Source organism: Lemur catta, chromosome 6 (genome assembly GCF_020740605.2).
Source record: "Lemur catta isolate mLemCat1 chromosome 6, mLemCat1.pri, whole genome shotgun sequence".
NCBI lineage: Eukaryota > Metazoa > Chordata > Mammalia > Primates > Lemuridae > Lemur > Lemur catta.
This window is the reverse complement of record NC_059133.1, coordinates 92,314,311-92,325,900: the sequence shown is the minus strand read 5'-3', so window position 1 is coordinate 92,325,900 and position 11,590 is coordinate 92,314,311.

Here is an 11,590-nt window from a genome sequence, read left to right as displayed (position 1 = left end):
AGCTGTGATTTAGAAAAGTATTAATTAGTCACACTAAAAGTCAGTCAGCAGGGATGTTGAATTTGAACAATGAACCCAGAGCATTTTTCACCATGACTTGCTGCTTCCAATGATCGTTGTGACACTGGATTAAAAAGCAATTATCATCATTTTAATGAAATGCCTTAATTTCATGCCACACTTTAAATCTTTATTTCCATATTATTGTTCATTTCGTATCATGAAATGATACAACTTGAACACTAATTCCTTTGCTTTTGAAGAGGAACTTGTTCAAGTAATTTTTTTCCTTGAATTGCTGTCTGATCTCAGTAGGATCACAGGCACTTGGGAAGAAATACACAACCCAATAAGCCAAAACCGGAAGCCAAGATTGAAAAAGTTTTCAACGCCACCATGGTTTTGCCTTTGTGTCAGGTAGGTGGGTATGAAAGGAATCCACACATGACAGAAAACCAGCATGCTGAATGTGATCGTTTTTGCCTCATTGAAACTGTCTGGTAACTGGCTGGCCAGAAAAGCAATAATCAAGCTCAGAGGTGCCAAAAAGCCCAAGTAACACAAAACACTGTAGAAGGCAGTGGTGGATCCCCCATTGCACTGAAGGATGATTTGGCCAAACTCTGATTATGTGTCAATGTCAGGAAAAGAGGGAGAAGTTCCCAGCCGGACCATGCAGATACGTCCTTGAATGAGGGAGCCACTGTAGACTATAACATTGGGCAAACACATTGCATATTCGTAATGTGTTTCCTGGTTTGATAGTTTTGAAGGACACAACCACAATGAAGGTATTTGCTAAAATAGCAGAAACAGCTACAGAATATATAACTCCAAAGAACATTTGTCTTAGGATATAGGCGACTGGGCTAAGCTGGCCAATAAAAGTCAAGGAGCAGAAGAAGCAGAACAGTAAGGAAATGAGGAGGATATAACTGAGATTTTGTTTATTCGCCCTGATGGTGGATATATCTCAATACTGGACAAATTGTCCTAAAATCAGAGCAGTGAGGACAGAGAAACTAATGGCCACAGAGACCAAAACAGCTCCTAGAGGATCTTCATGGGACCAAAAAGTCACAATTTGGGGGAGGCACTGATTTCTCTGCTTATCTGGACATTGTTCTTCAGAACACTTGACACACTGATCCATATCTGAAAGGCATACAGCTTGAGTTATTATATTCCATCAGTCATTCCCTAAATATATGCATAAAACAAATGCATATTGAACAGAAACACATTTGGATTCTGAAGGACATGTGCATTCATTGAACCATACCATTCATTGAATGTTACATTCATTGTACCATAACAATGAATAAATAAATAAAGACTCTCTTATGGGAGAGAAATCATCCATTACACATTTGAATTCATAAAAAATACAGAAAGAGTGAGTTGAATTGAACAATGAGAGAGCCAAGAATTTAGATAATGATGTTGAGAGAAAAACACTGCCTGTATGAAAAATATATTTGATACAGTAATATATGAAAGGAAGAGAGAGCACATTTTGAGGCTCTGGGCTTTAATTATGGAAGGGCTAGGAAATAAATAATTATAACTATTATGTTTCAGGGACTGTGGTAAATAATTTCTTTTAAGTTATACTTTGATTTCAATAGCAGTTTTACAAGGGATTTATCATTATTTTAGTACTTATGCTAAACAATAATGCTGGGAGGACAAAATTTTAGGGGTAAATATTTTAAAGAAATTTCAAAACAAGCACAGTGAAATGTACAGTTTTATCCACTAAAGTTTGACTTCATTCACTCTGAAGAATACCTGCATATGAACCATTATTATTATTATTATTGTTATTATTATTATTTTTGAGACTGAGTCTCACTCTGTTGCCCGGGCTAGAGTGCCAGGGCATCAGCCCAGTTCACAGCAACCTCAAACTCCTGGGCTCAAGTGATCCTCCTGCCTCAGCCTCCCGAGTAGCTGGGACTACAGGCATGCACCACCATGCCCAGCTAATTTTTCTATGTATTTTTAGCTGTCCATATAATTTCTTTCTATTTTTAGTAGAGATGGGATCTTGCTCTTGCTCAGGCTGGTCTCGAACTCCTGAGCTCAAACAATCTGCCCGCCTCTGCCTCCCAGAGTGCTAGGATTACAGGCGTGAGCCACTGTGCCCAGCCATGACCCATTTTTAATTAGAAAAACAATTATAAATTGCACTGTGAGTTCATATCCCACACAAATTTTGCTAAAGATATTGAAAAAATATTGATCATTTCCATGTCATAATCTCTCTTCCAAAATAGTGATATAAATCAGTTGTCTTAGGAACAATGACTTCTTTATGATCACTATCAAAATTTACTAGGATTGGCTATCAGCTCAACTCATTCTCTCTTGCATTCTTAAGCATTTCTTTAACATGAGCATCTAGACACTGGAGGTTCCAAGAGAAAGAACACAGGAAATCTAACTTCAAGATAGGGTAAGAAGAAGCAGGATCATTAAACAGACTATTACAATGGGGTAAGCATATTGAGAATGATAAGCAGCTAATGAAAAGCCTGTGGGCCATAATAACAAGTCTAAATGTATTTTAAAAGATGTGTGGAGAGCCCTTGTTGAATTTATATTACAGAAATAATACCAGATTTGCATTTTTGTGAGATCACTTTAGCTGCATTGCAGTGATTTTGAACTAAAAGGATTGAGACTGGGGAAGATATTTAAGGATGCTCTTTAGAGGTAGGAAAACTATTTTAGCCATTTCAAAAAAAAAAACAAAAACACCAAGAGTGATACAGAATGTAGAGTAAGGAAAAAGAAGTCACATGTTATTTATAGTTGCTTGGTGAATGCGTATTGCCACAATTCACTGATGGATCAATAACGAGGAAGAGAAGGATAAGAAGGAAAAAGATGTACATTGTGTTGTAAGAAAATGAGGCACTGCTTGTTTGATATATGCTATCCCATTTAGATTGAACATTTATAGTCAGGTGGATCTTGGGAAAGAACTAAGATGAAAATCTGGAGATCATTGGCCTATAGACGGTAGTTAAAGCCCTGGAAATCAATTAACTACCTCAGGATAAACTAAAGAGCAAAATTCTAGAAATGATTAATATCAATGGAATACATAATTTAGTGTGACTATTCAGTTTTCACTATTTGATTCTCTCCAAAATCAGATATTAAGAAAGTAGAGGTAATATATACAACTATTATGTGCCCATAATAATTAAAAGTAAAAAAAATTTTATAAAAAGAAAGTGGAGGAAGGGAAGCCAATGACTTTCTGTTTAAATGCAATGAGTTTTTAAGGTAAGGCACTAAATCTTATTCGTTTCTGAATCCCTCAGAAATGCTGGAAACATATCCTGATCCCACTAAAGTATAAGAAAATAATTGCTGAATTTAATTGATGCTGGAAAAGATCTTCATACTGGAAATGGGCTTTATTAAAGCAATGAGAACCAGAGGTATCCTTATGTGAAAAGCATGACTTCCTGGCTCTGACTATGAGAGAGAACTTTGGGTTTCTCTGTTTTTGCTTAAAAGAATCTAAATTCTTATGCATGTAACTAAAACATTAGCAATCTTCTATAACCTTGGTAAGGCAAAATTATAGAACTGACCTGCCAGTCTTATACTCACTTTCCTAGGAATGAATTTTCCCATTCAAACAGTTCTAATTTTTCTTCTACAGAAATTACAGTCGTTCAGCAATCTGTCTTATGCTATAACCCTCCATGTCACTAATAGAGAGCCTATCTCAGAATGTGTCTGGGTATTCCAGATAACGATGCAGGTAATATTGCAATAACTTCTGTATTAGGCAACTCTTCTCTTCCCTTCTCTGCTACATAGAAAATTTTGCCAATGTTTTACCTTTTTCAAAAATTATTGAAAAAGAACTTCTGCCATGTTCTCCACCCACTCAGTTGTGCTCATAGATCCTATTTTCTGCGACTGGATAAATCAATCTAATTATTCTAAAAATAAAAATTCATTTGGCCAAATAGGGAATAAAGTGGGAGTGGTTAATGGGTGCAAAACTACAGTTAGTTAGATAGAATGAACAGTATTTGTTAGCAAAATAAAGTGACTATAGTCAACAGTAAGTTAGGGTATACTTCAAAATAATTAAAAGAGTGGAATTGGAGTGTTCCTAACATGAAGAAATGATAAATGCCTGAGGTGATGGAGACCCCAATTACCCAGATTTTATTAATTCACATTGTATGCCTGTATCAAAACATCATATGTACCCTACGAAGATATACAATTCTTATGTGCCCATAATAATTAAAAAGTTAAAAATTTTTAAAAAATCAAAGAAATTATTTGATACAGCTTTATTGGTTTTTAAAAAGTCTTTTATTTTTTTTCTTCTTAAACTTTTTATTTTTAAATAATTTTGGGTTTACAGAAATCAGTGATAGTACAGATAGTACAGTTCCCACACAGCTTTCCCTACAGTTAACACCTTACATTATCATGGTAAGTTTGTCAAAATTAATTAATTAGCATTACTGCAATACTATTCATGTGACTGTAGACTTTATTCAGATTTCTCTAGTTTTCTACTAATGTTTCCTTTCTGTTCTGTAATCCAATCCAGGATCTCACATTGCCTTTAGTTATCATTTCTTCATAGTGAATTTCCAAGGGTGAGAGATTTTCACAGTTTCCTTGTTCTTCATGTCTGTTCTTTCACAACTACCACACTGTTTTGATGACTGTAGCTTTACTTTTTAATTTTATTTTTTAATTTTTTTATTTCAGTGAATTATGGGATACAAATGTTTACAAATGTTATATTGCCCTTGCCCCACCTGAGTCAGAGCTTCAAGCATGTCCATCCCCCAGATGGTGCTCACTGCACCTACTAGGTGTGTATATACCCATCCCCGCCACCCCCCTCCCATCTGCCCAATACCTGATGAATGTTATTACTATATGTGCACTTAAGTGTTGATCAGTTAAAACCAATTTGATGGGGAGTACATGTGGTGGTTGTTTTTCCATTCTTGGGATATTTCACTTAGTAGAATGGCTTCAGCTCTATCCAGGATAATACAAGAGGTGCTAGATCACCATTGTTTTTTGTGGCTGAGTAGAACTCCATGGTATACATACACCACATTTTTTTAATGTTTACTTAGGTTAGTTTATTTATTTATATCTTTTTTCTTTTTTAATTATTATATCTTTTTATTTCAGCATATTACAGGAGTACAAATGTTTAGGTTACATATATTGCCTTTGACCCACCCAAATCAGAGCTTTAAGCATGTCCATCCCCCAGAAAGTGCACACCGCACCCATTAGGTGTGAATATATAATTTTTTTTATTTCAGCATATTATGGGGGTACAAAAGTTTAGGTTATGTATATTGCCCCCCCAAATCAGAGTTTCAAGTGTGTCCATCCCCTAGAATGTGCACATTGCACTCATTATGTATGTATACACCCATCCCTTCCCCCCCACGACATCTGCCCAATGCCCAATTAATGTTATTCCTAAATGTGCTCTTAGGTGTTGATCAGTGAAACCAATTTGATGGTGAGTACATGCCGTGCTTATTTTCCCATTCTTGGGATACTTCACTTAGTAGAATGGGTTCCAGCTCTAACCAGAAAAATACAAGAGGTGCTATATCACCATTGTTTCTTATAGCTGAGTAGTACTCCATGGTATACATATACCACATTTTACTAATCCACTCATGTATTGATGGGCACTTGGGTTGTTTCCACATCTTTGCAATTGTAAATTATGCTGCTATGAGCATTCTAGTGCAGATGTCTTTTTTATAGAATGTCTATTATTCTTTTGGGTAGATGCCCAGTAATGAGATTGCTGGATCAAATGGTAATTCTACTTGTATCTCTTTCAGGTATCTCCATATTACTTTCCACAGAGGTTGTACTAGTTTGCAGGCCCACCAACAGTGTATGAGTGTTCCTATCTCTCTGCATCCATGCCAGCATTTACTGTTTTGGGACTTTTTGATAAAGGCCATTCTCACTGGAGATAAGTGATATCTCATTGTGGTTTTGACTTGTATTTCCCTGATGATTAGATATGTTGAGCATTTTTATATGTTTGTTGGCCATTAGTCTATCTTCTTTTGAAAAGTTTCTGTTCATGTCCTTTGCCCAGTTTTTGACAGGGTTGTTTGATCTTTTTCTTGCTGATTTTCTTGAGTTCTATATAGATTCTAGTTATCAGCCCTTTATCAGGTGTGTAACATGTGAATATTTTCTCCAATTCTGTACGTTACCTGTTTGCTCTCATGAGAGTTTCCTTGGCTGTGCAGAGCTTTTTAATTTGATTAGGTACCATTTATTTATTTTTATTTTTTATTTTATTTTATTTTATTTTTATATTTCAGACTTTCCTTTTTTTTTTTATTTCAGCTCTTCATGGGGGTACAAAAGCTCAGGTTATATATATTGTCCATGTCCCGCCCATCCCCCTGAATCAGAGCCTCAGGCTGTCCATTCTCCAGACAGTGCGCCTGGCATTCACCATGTAGTCACACCGCCATCCCCTCCCCCCCCACCTCCCCAAGTCAGCACCTTCAAGCATGACCATTCCCCAGATGGTGCGCAACGCACTCATCATGTAGGCAAACATCCATCCCCTCCCCCCACCCCCCATCTCAGTCTGATATCCAATTGGTATCCTTCCCTGATGTACTTTTAGGTGATGATCAGGGAAACCAGTTTTCTGGTGAGTACATGTGATGCTTGTTTTTCCATTCTTTGGATACTTCACTTAGTATAATGGGTTCCAGCTCTCTCCAGGAGAACCAAAGAGATGTCGTATCATCGTTATTTCTTATAGCTGAGTAGTACTCCATGGTATACATATACCAAGCTTACTAATCCATTCGTGGATTGATGGGCACTTCGTTTGTTTCCACATCCTTGCGATTGTGAATTGTGCTGCTATAAACATTCGGGTACAGGTGTCTTTGTTAAAGAATGACTTTTGTTCTTCTGGGTATATGCCCAATAATGGGATTGCTGGATCAAATGGTAGGTCTACTTGAATCTGTTTAAGGTATCTCCATATTGCTTTCCATAGGGGTTGCACTAGTTTGCAGTCCCACCAGCAGTGTATGAGTGTTCCTGTCTCTCCGCATCCACGCCAACATGTGTTGTTTTGGGATTTTTTGATAAAGGCCATTCTCACCGGAGTTAAGTGGTATCTCATTGTGGTTTTGATTTGCATTTCCCTGATGATTAGGGATGTTGAGCATTTTTTGATACGTTTTTTGGCCATTCTTATGTCTTCTTTTGAAAAATTTCTATTCATGTCCTTTGCCCATTTTTTGATAGGATTGTTTGATTTTTTCTTGCTGATTTTCCTGAGTTCTAAATAGATTCTTGTTATCAGTCTTTTATCTGATGTGTAGTATGCGAAAATTTTTTCCCATTCTGTAGGCTGTCTGTTTATTTTCGTGACTGTTTCTTTGGCTGTGCAGAAGCTTTTTAATTTAACCAGGTCCCATTCGTTTATTTTTGTTGTTGCTGTGATTGCCTTAGAAACCTTCCCAAAAAGAAAAGCCCTGGTCCAGATGGGTTCACACCTGAATTTTACCATACATACAAAGATGAACTGGTGCCCATCCTACATAAACTATTCTTCAATATTGAGAAGGATGGAATTCTCCCCAACACATTCTACCAAGCCAATATAACATTGATTCCAAAACCAGGAAAGGATGCAACAAAAAAAGAAAACTACAGACCAATTTCTCTCATGAACGTAGATGCAAAAATTCTCAATAAAATCCTAGCAAATCGTATCCAAGTGCTGATTAAAAAAGTAATTCATCACGACCAAGTAGGCTTCATCCCAGAGATGCAGGGGTGGTTCAACATACGAAAATCTATAAATGTAGTTAACCACATAAATAGAAGCAAAAATAAAGACCATATGATCCTCTCAATAGATGCAGAAAAAGCATTTGACAAAATTCAACACCCTTTTATGATAAAAACACTTAACAACACAGGCATAAATGGGACCTACCTAAAAATAATACAAGCCACATATGACAAACCCACAGCCAACATCATACTGAATGGGGAAAAATTGAAAGCATTCCCACTCAGAACTGGAACCAGACAAGGCTGCCCGCTGTCCCCATTACTTTTCAACATAGTATTGGAAGTCCTTGTGAGAGCTATCAGGCAAGAGAGCAGAATCAAAGGTGTCCAAATAGGGACAGAAGAGATCAAACTCTCACTCTTCGCTGATGACATGATGTTGTATCTGGAAAACCCCAAGGACTCAACCAAGAGACTCCTGGAATTAATTAATGAATTCAGTAATGTCTCAGGTTACAAAGTCAATACACACAAATCAGAGGCATTCATATATGCCAATACCATTCAATCGGAGAACCAAATTAAGGACTCAATACCTTTCAAAATAGCAACAAAGAAAATAAAATATCTAGGAATATATTTAACTAAAGAGGTAAAGGACCTCTATAAAGAGAACTATGAAACGCTAAGGAAGGAAATTGCAGAACACGTAAATAAGTGGAAATCCATACCATGCTCATGGATTGGAAGAATTATCATCATTAAAATGTCTATACTACCCAAAGTAATCTATAGATTCAATGCAATTCCTATTAAATTACCAGCATCATTTTTCACAGATTTAGAAAAAATAATTATACACTTTGTATGGAATCAGAGAAGACCCCGTATAGCAAAAGCAATCTTAAGCAATAAAAACAAAATGGGAGGTATTGATTTGCCAGACTTCAAACTATACTACAAAGCTGTGGTTCTTAAAACTGCTTGGTATTGGCACAAGGGCAGGGACACAGACCAGTGGAACAGAACAGAAAACCCAAATATAAAACCATCCTCATATAACCATCTAATCTTTGACAAAATAGACAAAAACATACTCTGGGGACAAGAGTCCCTATTCAATAAATGGTGCTGGGAAAACTGGATAGCCACATGTAGAAGACTGAAACAGGACCCACAGATTTCACCTCTCACAAAAATCAAATCACGGTGGATAACCGATTTAAACCTTAAATGGGAAACAATTAGAATTCTAGAAGAAAATGTAGGAAAGACTCTTACAGACATTGGTCTAGGCAAAGAATTTATGGAACAGTTTAAGAGTGTAAAAATCTTGAGTTTATAATGATACTCAAAAGAAAACATTTGCATTTATTTTTTCATAAAAAATAAATGCCACTTGTCAAAGTCAAATAAAATATAGAGATGAATCTAAAAAAAATCATTGAAACTGAGACTAAGATTTGTTTTTTGAAAAGATAATCAAAATCAACAAACCATTAGCTAGACTAAGAAAAAACAGAAGACAAATAAAATCAGACGTGAAAGAAGAGACATTATAATTGATGCCACAGAAATAAAAATGATCATAAAGGACCATTATAAACAATTATACACAAACAATTTGACATTCTAGAAGAAACAGATAAGTTCCTAGAAATACAGAGCCTACCAAGATTGAATCAAAAAGAAACAGAAATCCTGAACATATCAATTACAAATAGGAAGACTAAAGGAATAATAAATAAAAACTCCCAATTCACTGGTAAATTCTATCAAACATTTAAAGAAAGATTAATTTAATTTTTCTTAAACTCTTCCCAAAAATAGACTAAAGATGGAGAGTTTCCAAACTCATTCTATGAAGCCAGAATCACCCTGATACCAAAGCCCAGCAAAGAAACTACAAGAAAAGAAAACTACAGGCCAATATCTCTAGTGAATATAGATCAGTCACAAGTATATGCTTATCTCCAGACACATCAAGTTTTACATATTAAATATCTACAACTTTGTATGACAATGATACCTCAATAACACTGCTTTTAAAAAGTAAAAGAAATAAATGCAAAAATTATATCGTAATTCCAGTCTTTATAGAATAGCTCTGTTAGACATTATAATCTTTTAAAATGCCTAATATTTTAGTTATTTAATTTCCATGTAGCCTATAAATCTTTCAGTATGAATCCTATTTGGAAATTTTTCACATATTACAGGGAGAATTAGCAGAATATCAATCTTTCCACCACAAAATTTTATAAGACAGAAAAATTGCAAAATCTTTTTTTTCAAAATCTATAATTAATTATATTTGATACAAGAAGAATTTTTATTAAAGAGTGTAAGTTAGAAAGGGTTAAAGAAAAATGAAGTACATATCCAAAAGTGTCTTATTTCTCTATTTACTCTTAAAAGCAAGTATTTGTTTGGTGTGGAAAAATTGCAACATAGTGATCAGGGATACAATTTACCAGCTACACTGCTGAGTAATTATTTTTCTCATACTATAATGTAATTGTGTTACATTTACCTAATAAAGTTTTTAATATTGAATTGCAGTGGAAATTTCCTTCAGATAAAATTTCAGATTTATTTTTGTATTCTATAATATTGTATGGTGACAGCCCAAGCCAAATATTGATTTTAACACTCAACCATGTAGCCAGAAGCCAAAAAGTGTGCACCTGAAAATACATATAAATATAGTCATTACTTCATTTATTAGAGGCAAGGGGACTAGAAATGATTTAAATGTCCTTCAAAAGCACCTGGTTTATAAATTATGGAAAAATCTATTAAAATCAATGTCCAAATACACTGATGAATATAAAGGTAATTTTCAAAACATAAACGTATATATAGTATGATCCTATTTGTATAAAATAATAAACAATATATTATGCATACTGCACTTAAATAAGCCTAGAAAATAAGTAGATAAGAGAAATCATTAAGCGTGGTTGACTTTAGAAGAATGCTTTAAGGATAGATGGGAGGTCTTTTACTTGTCCCATTTTTTCATATTGTTAACCATAAAAAATATTGCTTTTATTAATATAATTTGGATGAAAGGTAATAAAGGATTAAACATATACATATTTTGGCTGATAAAATATTAAATTTTTAGTATATATTTAATTGATTGTAAAAGTAAAACATTAACACATAATCATTTATTAATATTGATGATTGCTGATTGATCACAATAGTAATGACTGTAGTAATCATTATTATTCATCATTTAATAATTCATATAACTCATCCACTAGATAATTTCTCTTTTTTTACTGGTCAAAAGCCATTTCCTGATCACACACATATTAAATATGTTTATATTCTATAATATACACATATAATTTTAAAACATTTTTAATAAATCTGTATTACTGTACAATGGAGAATGCAGAGGAAATTGGCCAATGTATCAAAATAATAAAAAGTCCCTTGAGAACAAGGATGTTTTCTAACACATGGAAAATCTGTGAGTCATTGGGTGTATGGTTTATCAAGTCAAGTATATCATACTTATGCCTCCTGACATTCAGGCACTTGTGTCAACTGAGACCAATGCGATCTCATTCTTAAGTATCTTTAAGGAAAGAGATGGCACCTGTCTAACTAATTTTCCATAGAAGCATGAAATTCTAATTTCTAATTGAAATTGCTTCTTCTGAAATTCAAATCCACTTCTCCTAGTGTAGGCTGTAATATAGTACTAAAATCCCAAAAAAATGCAAAACAAGAGGATTAAACTACCTGCTGTGTC